This window comes from Dermacentor variabilis, chromosome 1 (assembly GCF_050947875.1).
Source record: "Dermacentor variabilis isolate Ectoservices chromosome 1, ASM5094787v1, whole genome shotgun sequence".
NCBI lineage: Eukaryota > Metazoa > Arthropoda > Arachnida > Ixodida > Ixodidae > Dermacentor > Dermacentor variabilis.
The window spans coordinates 154,977,524-154,987,149 of NC_134568.1; the positions used below are offsets into that span (position 1 = coordinate 154,977,524).

Genomic DNA, 9,626 nt, shown 5'->3' on the forward strand with positions numbered 1-9,626 from the left:
ATCGTCTCCGTGAAGATCAGCAGCACAAGTGGACACAACTTTCATCAAGGTGGGCCCATTTTTGACGAATTTCTGAGTGCTCGAAGATTTCGCCGACCGCCGCGCCGCTAGGCCTAGCGGTGGTGCGGCGTCCGCCCCGGCCTGAGATTGCCCGGCAATGGCGGCTCCGAAGACTGTGACTGGCTACGATCCTGCTTCTATGCAAGTCGTACGCATGGATACTGCTCAATTCGAGGACCTTCCACCATCCAAGAAGAATATTTGGACGACATGGTCCGCATATGGCGACGCAAGCAGAAGCCTCACGTTCCCAAAGTCACCGGTGCCGCCAAGCAGCAACAGACGCCGGCTCGCTCCGCGCATGCTGCGCAAGGATACGCGGCTAGCGCGACCTTGAAAGGCGGAGCCCGCAAGCCCCAATAGCCGCCGCAGCAAACGCCGCGCTTTGGGCGCGACGAACTCATCGTGGTGCTCAAGCCATGCACAACATTGGATCTGAAGGCGACCTTCGTTCCAGGCCAGGCCGGAGTTGCGGTGCGCAACCTCATACGTGACTGTGGAGAGGTGGACCTCTCTGTAAAGGCCTGTGTGGGATCAAAATGTGTTAGTGTGTGGACTGAATTCAGTGCCCGCCGCCGAAAGGCTCCTCGGGGACGTCATGCTGGTGGTCGGGGACCGCCAGTTCCCATTCCGTAGACACGCCGAAGCCTCGGGTGACGTCTGCAAGGGGGTCATCAACATTGACGCCAACGATACATCGGTCTCCCTCAAGCAAAAGCTGAGGTGGAGGCACGGGGAGATTCTCTCCGTGAGGAAACTGGGCGACTCTAACGTTGCGGTGGTCACCGTCGAAGGGAAGAGGGTGCTCCATCAAATCTACTGCAGCGACCAGGGCATCCCTGTGAGACTGTATAAGAAGACGATCCCTGCCTGTGACTGCTTTGGCACGGTGGGGCACCGGGCTGACGTCTGCCCGAGTCCGCAGTCAGGACGCTGCGGCCGCTCAAGTGGCTACCACTTCCGAGGGCCCCACTGAACATGAGTGCACCCCTCGTTGCCTCATCTGCGGTGGCAACCACCTCACCGGTGCTGCCAGCTGTATCGGCAAGTACCGGAAGCCTATCAAACCGAGGACTCCACCGACCAACGCCAGGCGGAAGTCGGCTCCCAAGCAGGCTCCGCCCACCAATGTCAACAACAGGAAATCTACCACTACGAGCAGCAAGTCCGGACAAGTCAAGACGAACGTGAAGTAGGGGACCAGCACGAAGGCGCCGACTTTCAACGCTGGGGATTTCCTGTCCCTGGAAAACGCCCAAACCAAAGTGAGCGGTTGGGTTAGGGCTGTCCGGGCCTCCCTCCCCCTCCCCAACCGAAGCCGCCCTACAGCGGCAAAATGCTGAATTCAGGCGCCAGACCGAAATTCTAGCTAACAAAATACAAGAGCTAGAGGCAAAATTGGCCAGGCTCACGGAGCCTCGGGCACAGGACGGGCCTTCGGAGCCCATGCCGCAAGCTGAGGTGGCAGAACAAGATGACAGGGCGTCGGTCACGTCAGGACTTTCTAGCGTCTCGCAGTGCTCGGGCAGCACAACAGTCGAGCGCATGCCCATTATGGAGCACCGTTTGGAAAATTTAGAACGCACAGTTGCGGACATGCCAGGTAAAATTTTAGCAGACATCAGGGCTTCCTTCCGGGAACTCTGGGAACAGCAGCTTCCGCACATTGTGCAGAGCATAACTCCAGCCGTGATTGACACTGTCCTGTCCACAGTACAGGAACGGGCTAGCGTCCAATTTAGGAACAGCCGCTCTCGCTCTCGTTCTCCGCGACCGGATTCGCGTAGGCGAAAGGTGGTCACTCGTCAGACCATAGGCTTCCAGGAACACAGTCCGGCTGCCGCCTCTCCGGAGATCGCGGTGCCTCTGTCTGAGGTGCCATCGCCTTCGGGGAGTAGGCATGCCCCTCACAATTAAAAACAACCTTCACTATGGCTAGCCGACCCCAGCGGAAAGCCCATAATAAAGCCGTAGAAGAGAAATTCGAGGTCATACAGTGGAACTGCAGGGGTTTTCGGAGCTGGAAGAAACGATCGCACCTCCAGCTCTACCTGCAGTCCCTCGGTTCCGTGCTGGCGGTCCTGGCTCTACAGGAACCCGGCGCGGAAGCTAAATTCACTGGGTATAGCTCGTTTCAGTGATGTCCTACAACGTGCATCCTGGTGAACAAGGCATACACCGCAGTCGCGGTCGATCTCGACTTGGAGATTGAACAGGAATACACCATGGTCAAGGTCCTTCCACTTAAGCGCCATTACCCGTCAATACATATTATTAATATTTACTGCCCCCCGCATAAGCAGCGCGTAACTTTCAACGAACTCTTCTACCGCGCGCTCAAATCGGCTGACAAGGAACCTCTCGTGATTGTTGGGGACTACAACGCCCCCAGCCTTCATTGGGGATACCGCTTTGAGAAGGCCAGAGGACGCAAACTGGCGGAGTTAATATCCACACTTCGTCTCACGCTGCTCACGGATCCGGCATGGCCCACACGCGTGGGCAATTCGGTAACGCGTGACACATGCTCTGACCTATCTCTCGCTAAGAACGCTAAAGATGCCGCCTGGGAGAACCTGGGGGACTGTCTTGGTAGCGATCACTGCCTTCTCTGGATCACTCTTCTGGCGAAGGCGGCTCGCAAAAAGTGGGGCAAGGCCAAATTGACCGATTGGCATAAGTTCAGAATGCAGGAGGTACCTCCCGTGTTCTTTTCCGGTGGTTACGCTGAGTGGGCAAAGCAATTACACACAATACAGCAACAACACATTACGACAGTTCAGACTTCCGAAGATATCCCCGCAGTGGGCAATCACCTAATGCACCCGTGGGAGGCACGCCGAAGCGTTACCAAAGGGTGGAAGAAGCAAAAGCTGAATCGGAAGCTTAAGGCTCGCATTATCGAACTCACTGAGCAAGCCGCAGCGTATGCTGCCCAGCTCACGGACTCAAATTGGATGGAAAAGTGCAATTCGGCAGCGCGTCAGATGAGCTCGAGAGGGACGTGGCGTCTCTTTCGCAGCCTCATTGACCCCACTCAGACGAGAGGGGGGACGCAACGACAACTTCTGCGGGCTTTGCACGGGTACCAAGGCACGACAGCTCAACTCGCGGACGCGCTGTGTGACAGGTATCTCTGTCGCATAGAGGACCCGATTGGGCCCGAGTACGAGTACGCAGGCAAGCCTAATCCAGATCTTGATGCCCCTTTTACATTCCACGACCTTAGGGCGGCTTTAGCTAAGATGCGCAGAGGTACGGCTCCGGGCCGCGATCGCATAACAGTGAAACTATTGGCGAATCTTCCGGACTCGGCCTGCCTTCACTTGCTAGAGTACATTAATCAGATCTGGGACGGGCGTCCACTCCCTCCCGATTGGAAGACCTCCTTGGTCACTTTCATCCCTAATCCAGGCAAGACCGTAACTACCGACAACCTAAGGCCCATCTCACTTCGTGCGCCGGCAAACTTATGGAGATGGTTCGGGATCACCTCTCTCCGTACATAGAGGCTAAGGGCCTCTTTGCAGACACTATGTTTGGTTTCCGCCCGCATATGTCTGCACAGGACGTCCTCCTCAAACTACATCGCGACGTAATACGACCCACGGCCATGCGCCACAACGACAACGCCATCCTTGCCCTCGATCTTAGGGGGGCCTTTGACAACGTTCGTCACGGCAGCATCCTGGCAAACCTGAGCACCACGGATTGCGGGCACAAGGCATTCGCCTACGTGAGAGATTCCCTCTCGAAGCGTCAGGCCCTCCTTAAGATCGAGGATGAGGAATATGGCCCATACACAATGGGCACACGGGGCACTCCCCAAGGAGCGGTCTTGTCGCCACTCCTTTTCAACATTGCCATGATGCAGCTTCCACAACAATTGGCCCGGGTGGAAGGCATACATTGCGCACTTTACGCGGATGACATAACAATTCTTACCATGGCATTGTGTCTATGTTGCTCAATTTAAAAACCGAAACAACTCCTGGCCCTGACAACCTCCCGAATGCGTTTCTTAGGCGATACGCCGAAACTGTTGCCAAGTTCTTAGTGGTATTATTCAGAGCATCTTTGTTATGCGCGAAAGTGCCTGAGGATTGGAGATGGCTCGAGTTGTTCCGGTCTTTAAAAAAGGCGATCAATTATTGTTCGAGAATTACCGCCCCATATCATTAACGTCATCTTGCTGCAAACTTTTTGAGCACATAATCGCAACTCGCATTAATGAATTCTTAGATGAACACTCCATACTAACAAGTGCTCAACATGGCTTCAGAAAAGGTTATTCCACTACCACACAATTAGTAACAATAATTGACTCAATTACCAAAGCTTTGGATGCCAACGGTCAAATTGATGCAGTGTTTTTAGACTTCAGTAAAGCATTCAATAGGGTAATTCACAAAAAGCTAATTTTAAAATTAAGGAACATTAACCTTCCGGACATCATAATTACTTGGATTACAGACTATCTGGATAATCGCCAACAGTATGTTTCAGCTGACGATCACAACTCGGGATATCTACCAGTCACTTCAGGTGTTCCCCAGGGCAGCATCCTGGGTCCATTGCTCTTTCTTTTAAATATTAATGACATTGTTACCGTCGTCATACCAGGAACACAAATAAGGCTGTTTGCAGATGACTGCGTTTTATTTCGTACTATTAAGTCCGTGGATGATCAGGAGGAACTTAACTCTAGCTTGAATAATATATTTTTGTGGTGCCAAGAATGGGGCATGGCTGCAAACATAGACAAAACTGTCTCTCTTCGCATAACACATAAAAAGAATCCCCTGGAGTACGCTTATCAAATGGGATCTGTTCCATTAAAGCAAGTTGAGAGTTACAAGTACCTTGGCATAACGTTCACTAATAAATTTTCTTGGAACCTTCACATTGATAACACATGTTCTTCTGCCTTTCGTAAGCTAACGTATCTGCGACACAAACTAAGAAATGCCCCCTCAAACGTTAAGCTACTCACATACCTAACCTATATCCGGCCAAAGCTTGAATATGCTTGCGTTGCATGGGATCCCTATACTAAAGTCAATGTTAACAAACTTGAGAGAATACAGAGAAAATCTGTTCGTTTTATTTATTCCAAGGTTAAAAGTTCGGATTCGCCGTCAGAGTTGATGTTGGCTAACGACATTCCTTCGCTTGAACAGAGAAGACAGAAACACAGGCTAGATTTTTGACATAATCTAATTAATCACAAATTGGCTCTGGACCCTTCACTATATGTAAGTCACCTCTCCACAAGGTATACACGACACCATCGTACGGATACACTGACACCTGTCTATACTAGGACAGACAGCTATAAGTTCTCCTTCTTTCCCCGGACTATTTCTGAATGAAATTCACTGCCCGCCCCTTACAACATGTGACTGTGTTTTATGTAGGTTTTTATTGTCTTTTTTGTTTTTGCATGGAATGTGTTCTCCTTGCTGTTGAATGAGCAAGGCAAATCCTCGACTCTCCCTTGCGTTTGATGGGCAATTCCCTTGCCTTTTTTTACATCGTTCTGTTTGCACCATGGATTGATTTAGGTATTGTGTTTTGATCTTTTCACTAAGTGTTTCTGTGAGCAATATATCCTTGTAAAGTCTATATATTTTATGAATGTATACGGACCTATCTTGTATATGCATTTTACTAATTGTCTGCCCGTCCTGCAAGGACCACAGTGTGGTCTGCAGTATGTACTAAATAAATAAATTTCGACTACCGAAGGGAGCGTTGGGGAAATGGAGGAAGGCCTCCAGCGGGCCGCCTCCATCGTCGATAGCTATGCTATCCACTGTGGTCTCCAATGCGCTCCTGCGAAATAGGAACTTCTTCACATCAGAACCAATCCCAAAGACAACACGAGTTTGTGTCTCTTTCTGATGGGAGGTCCTATTAGAGAGGTCGAGGAGATCCGGATCCTGGGTCTGTTCATCCATCACAGACTCAGCCCGGAATCCACTATCGGCAAACTCAAACGTGTAGGCGAACAGGTCGGACTTATGATCCACCGAGTTTCCAACGAACGCGGCGAGTTGCGGGACAGGGACGCGCTTCGGCTCGCCCATGCTTTCGTAACCAGCAGGATCCTATACTCCGTACCGTACCTTCGCACTACAAAGAAACACGATGAACGCATCGACGCCATCATAAGGAAGATTACAAAGCGAGCTTTGGACCTCCAGGTGGCTATCTGCAACGCTAAGTTGTTGGCTCTAGGTGTGCTTAACTCCTACCAGGAGTTGAAGGAGGCCCACCTTGTGAACCAATACACGCGACTCTCGCAGACGGTGTGCGGGCGCCACCTGCTAGACCGCTTGCACATACAACATGAGTGCATTCCAGAGGAGACATGCAGGCTTCCGGAGCTCTGGCGTCACAAGCTCTGGGTTCCTCCACTCCCGCGCAACATGGACACGCAGACACATGAAGGCAGACGAAAGGCGCGCGCTCGGGCCCTCGAACACCAATATGGATTAAAGCAGGGTGTATACTACGTTGATGTGGCAAGGCCGTCGCCCACTCGATTCTACACGGCTGCCGTATTTCACCAGGACCAACGAGTGAACGGACTTTCCTACCGCGCTTTCCCGCGCAGGCCGAGGAAGTTGCTATAGCACTTGCCGCCTCGGACCCGAATTCGCAGGTAATCATCACAGATTCGCGCAGAGCCTGTGAGCGCTACCTGGCGGGCGAGGTATCATCTTTAGCCTACCGCATTTTAGAGCGAGCCGTGAGGGAATCGGACCCCTCAGCCAAACGCATTATTTGGACTCCGGGCCACCAGGGCCTTAGAGGTAACGAGGCTGCGGACGCGGCCGCCCGAGCGCTTACCCACCGGGCACCTCAACCAGACTCTTCCGGCTCCGAGATTAGACAACCGCTTCTGCGGTTCAGAGAAATTCTGGCAGAGTATTGCGAACGTCATCGGCTTTTCCCGGTCCCTGCTAAGGGCCTGAGTAAGGCCGATGAACGAACCCTGCGGCGCCTGCAGACAAACACCCTGCTGTGTCCTGCAATAGCAAAACATTTTGACCCGAAAGTTGATGGGCGATGCCCTCACTGTGGGGAAGTCTCCGATAACTTTCACATGGTGTGGGCATGTCAGATGAATCCGTCCCTTCCCCCAACCCTTCCCCCACTAGAGAGGCATGGGAGGCAGCCCTACTCAACTGTTCGGCGCTGGAGTCACAAAGGGCTCTAGTCCAACGGGCGCGGGTAGCAGCTTCGTCCAGTGGGGTCCCAGACTAAGGACTCCACCTATGTAAAGGGCCATTTTTGGCCTACAAACTCTCAATTTATTGAATAAAAGTTTTTCATCATCATCATCATCATCATCATCATCATCATCATCATCATCGCCTTCAATAGCTCTGCACCGTGATAGTAGTAGCAGTAGAAAACTTTATTGGGACGTCGTATCGTCTACTTCCGGTTGTCTTGGAGTCAGCACGCGAAGCCTCTCCGCCAGCCGCCTGGCAGGCGATCCCAAGCGAGAGCTATCGAAGCAGCGGGCGTTGCGAGTATTCTGTCGCAGCGCCGAGCGTGTCCGGTATTCCGGTAACCACAGGCAAGCTGGGCGTTTCGACGCATGGGTGGGGCCGTAAACTAAAACCCCTCCATACTACTATTGCCGTGATGAAGGAGCTTTAACGCAGACGTATGTGAGCGTCCTGATCGGTCTGCAAGGTCCAGCCACCTGGTGGCGCACAGCTTCACCAGTCAGGAAGAGATGAGGAGCGAGGAGAAAGTTGATATCAACAAGGGACTGAGGCAGGGGTGCCCTTTATCCCCACTGCTGTTTATGATGTACGTGGTGAGGATGGAGAGGGCGCTGGAAGGAAGTAATATCTGGTTTAATCTCTCAGAGAAACAGGCGGGTACAGTGGAAGAGCAGCAGCTTCCAGGTCTATATTATGCGGACGACACTGTGTTGCTAGCTAACAAGCAAAGTGATTTACAACGTCTGGCTAGTATCTGTGGACAGGAAGGCCAGAATTTAGGTTTGGAATTTAGTGTTAGAAAATCAAGTGTTATGGTATTCAATGAAAACAGTGAACAGACACTGGCAATACAGGACCAGGGAATACCTCGGCTAAAAGAATATAAATACCTTGGTATATGGATAAACGAAGGCAATACATATATGGAAACACATGAAAAAACAATAACAGTAAAGGGGAAGAGAAATTCAGCCATAATGAAGCACATAGATGGGGATAAAGTGTGTACGAGGTGCTCCGGAGTATGTGGAAAGGTGAAATGGTTCCAGGACTTACTTTTGGAAATGCCGTTTGCTTTAAATCGGGGCTACAACAGGACTCGATGGGAACCAAAGGCCAGTGAGACGCCTGGCACTGGGCGCTCACGGGAAGACTACAAATGAAGCTGTGCAGGGTGATATGGGCTGGACTAGTTTTGAAGTGAGGGAAGCTCACAATAAAATTGATTATGAAGAACGACTGATGAATATGGAAGAAAGTAAATGGGCTGGGAGAGTGTTGAGGTATCTTTACAGAAAAAGCATTGATTCACCGTGGAGGAAAAGAACTAGGAAGCTTACCAGCAAGTATGCGGCCTGTAGGGTGAGCAACAGAGCAACAATGAACGTCAAGCGGAAAATCAGAGACGCTGAAATAATCTCATGGGTGGCGGCAATGGGAAGGAAATCTGCCATGAGTAACTACTTAAGAGGAAAAACGAAATCAAGAAAGAAACAATTTATGATAACTCAAAGGGAAGCTCATTACTTTTCGAAGCGAGATCGGGACGCCTTAGAACACGCACTATAAAGCGAGATATAAGAAGGAAGAAGCACGTGCTTGCTGCGGTAAAGCTAGGGAAACGATGGAGCACGTTTTATTAGAATGTGAGGACATTGCCCAGCGGTCGATTTAGGCACCGCTGGCCTCCCTTGGGCTCCGCGAGAGCAGGGGAAATGTAAACATGTCCACAATAGAGATTAGTAAGAGGCGATCGGAAGATTGGTGGAAGAAAAGTAGGGAAACGACAAAAAGAACGGAGACGTGCAAAAGCAAAGTTCACAATAGGGAGGAGGAGGAGGAACAACTTTATTAAAAACCCCAGTCAATGAACGTTAGGAGAGAAATGCTTCTCCCCCTTCGCCCCTAGCCGTCGGCCAGAATACCTTGAGACACAGCAACAGCAAGGGCTTGACCGATGATGTCCTGCTGGACGTTGAGGTCTGGGCTGCGGAGCAAAGCCTCCCAGGATTGTAGAGTGCACGAGCTATCATGCTTAGACGGACATGTCCACACCATGTGAACCAGATTTGCTGCCTCATCACAGAATTTGCACTTTGACCTGAATACTCCTGGATGCCGCTTGCTGTAGAGTACGGGGTTTGGAAAAAAACCCCGTCTGTAATTTCCTCCACATAACCTCATCTTTCTTACTGAGCGTTCTGTCCACTCCCGGGTAAATTTGTCGATTTAGTCTGTAGTGTACTGTGATTTCCTGATATGCGCGCATATCCTCTCTTCTGTTTATAGTTTCGGTGATTTGGGAGCTTCCGGGGGTCGACC

At 51.2% G+C, this 9,626-nt stretch overlaps 1 pseudogene; it reads left to right on the forward strand.

Moving 5' to 3' along the window:
• The first annotated feature begins 1,506 nt into the window (after positions 1-1,506).
• LOC142588320 (uncharacterized) lies at positions 1,507-7,403 on the forward strand (annotated as a pseudogene).
• Positions 7,404-9,626: the final 2,223 nt, after the last annotated feature.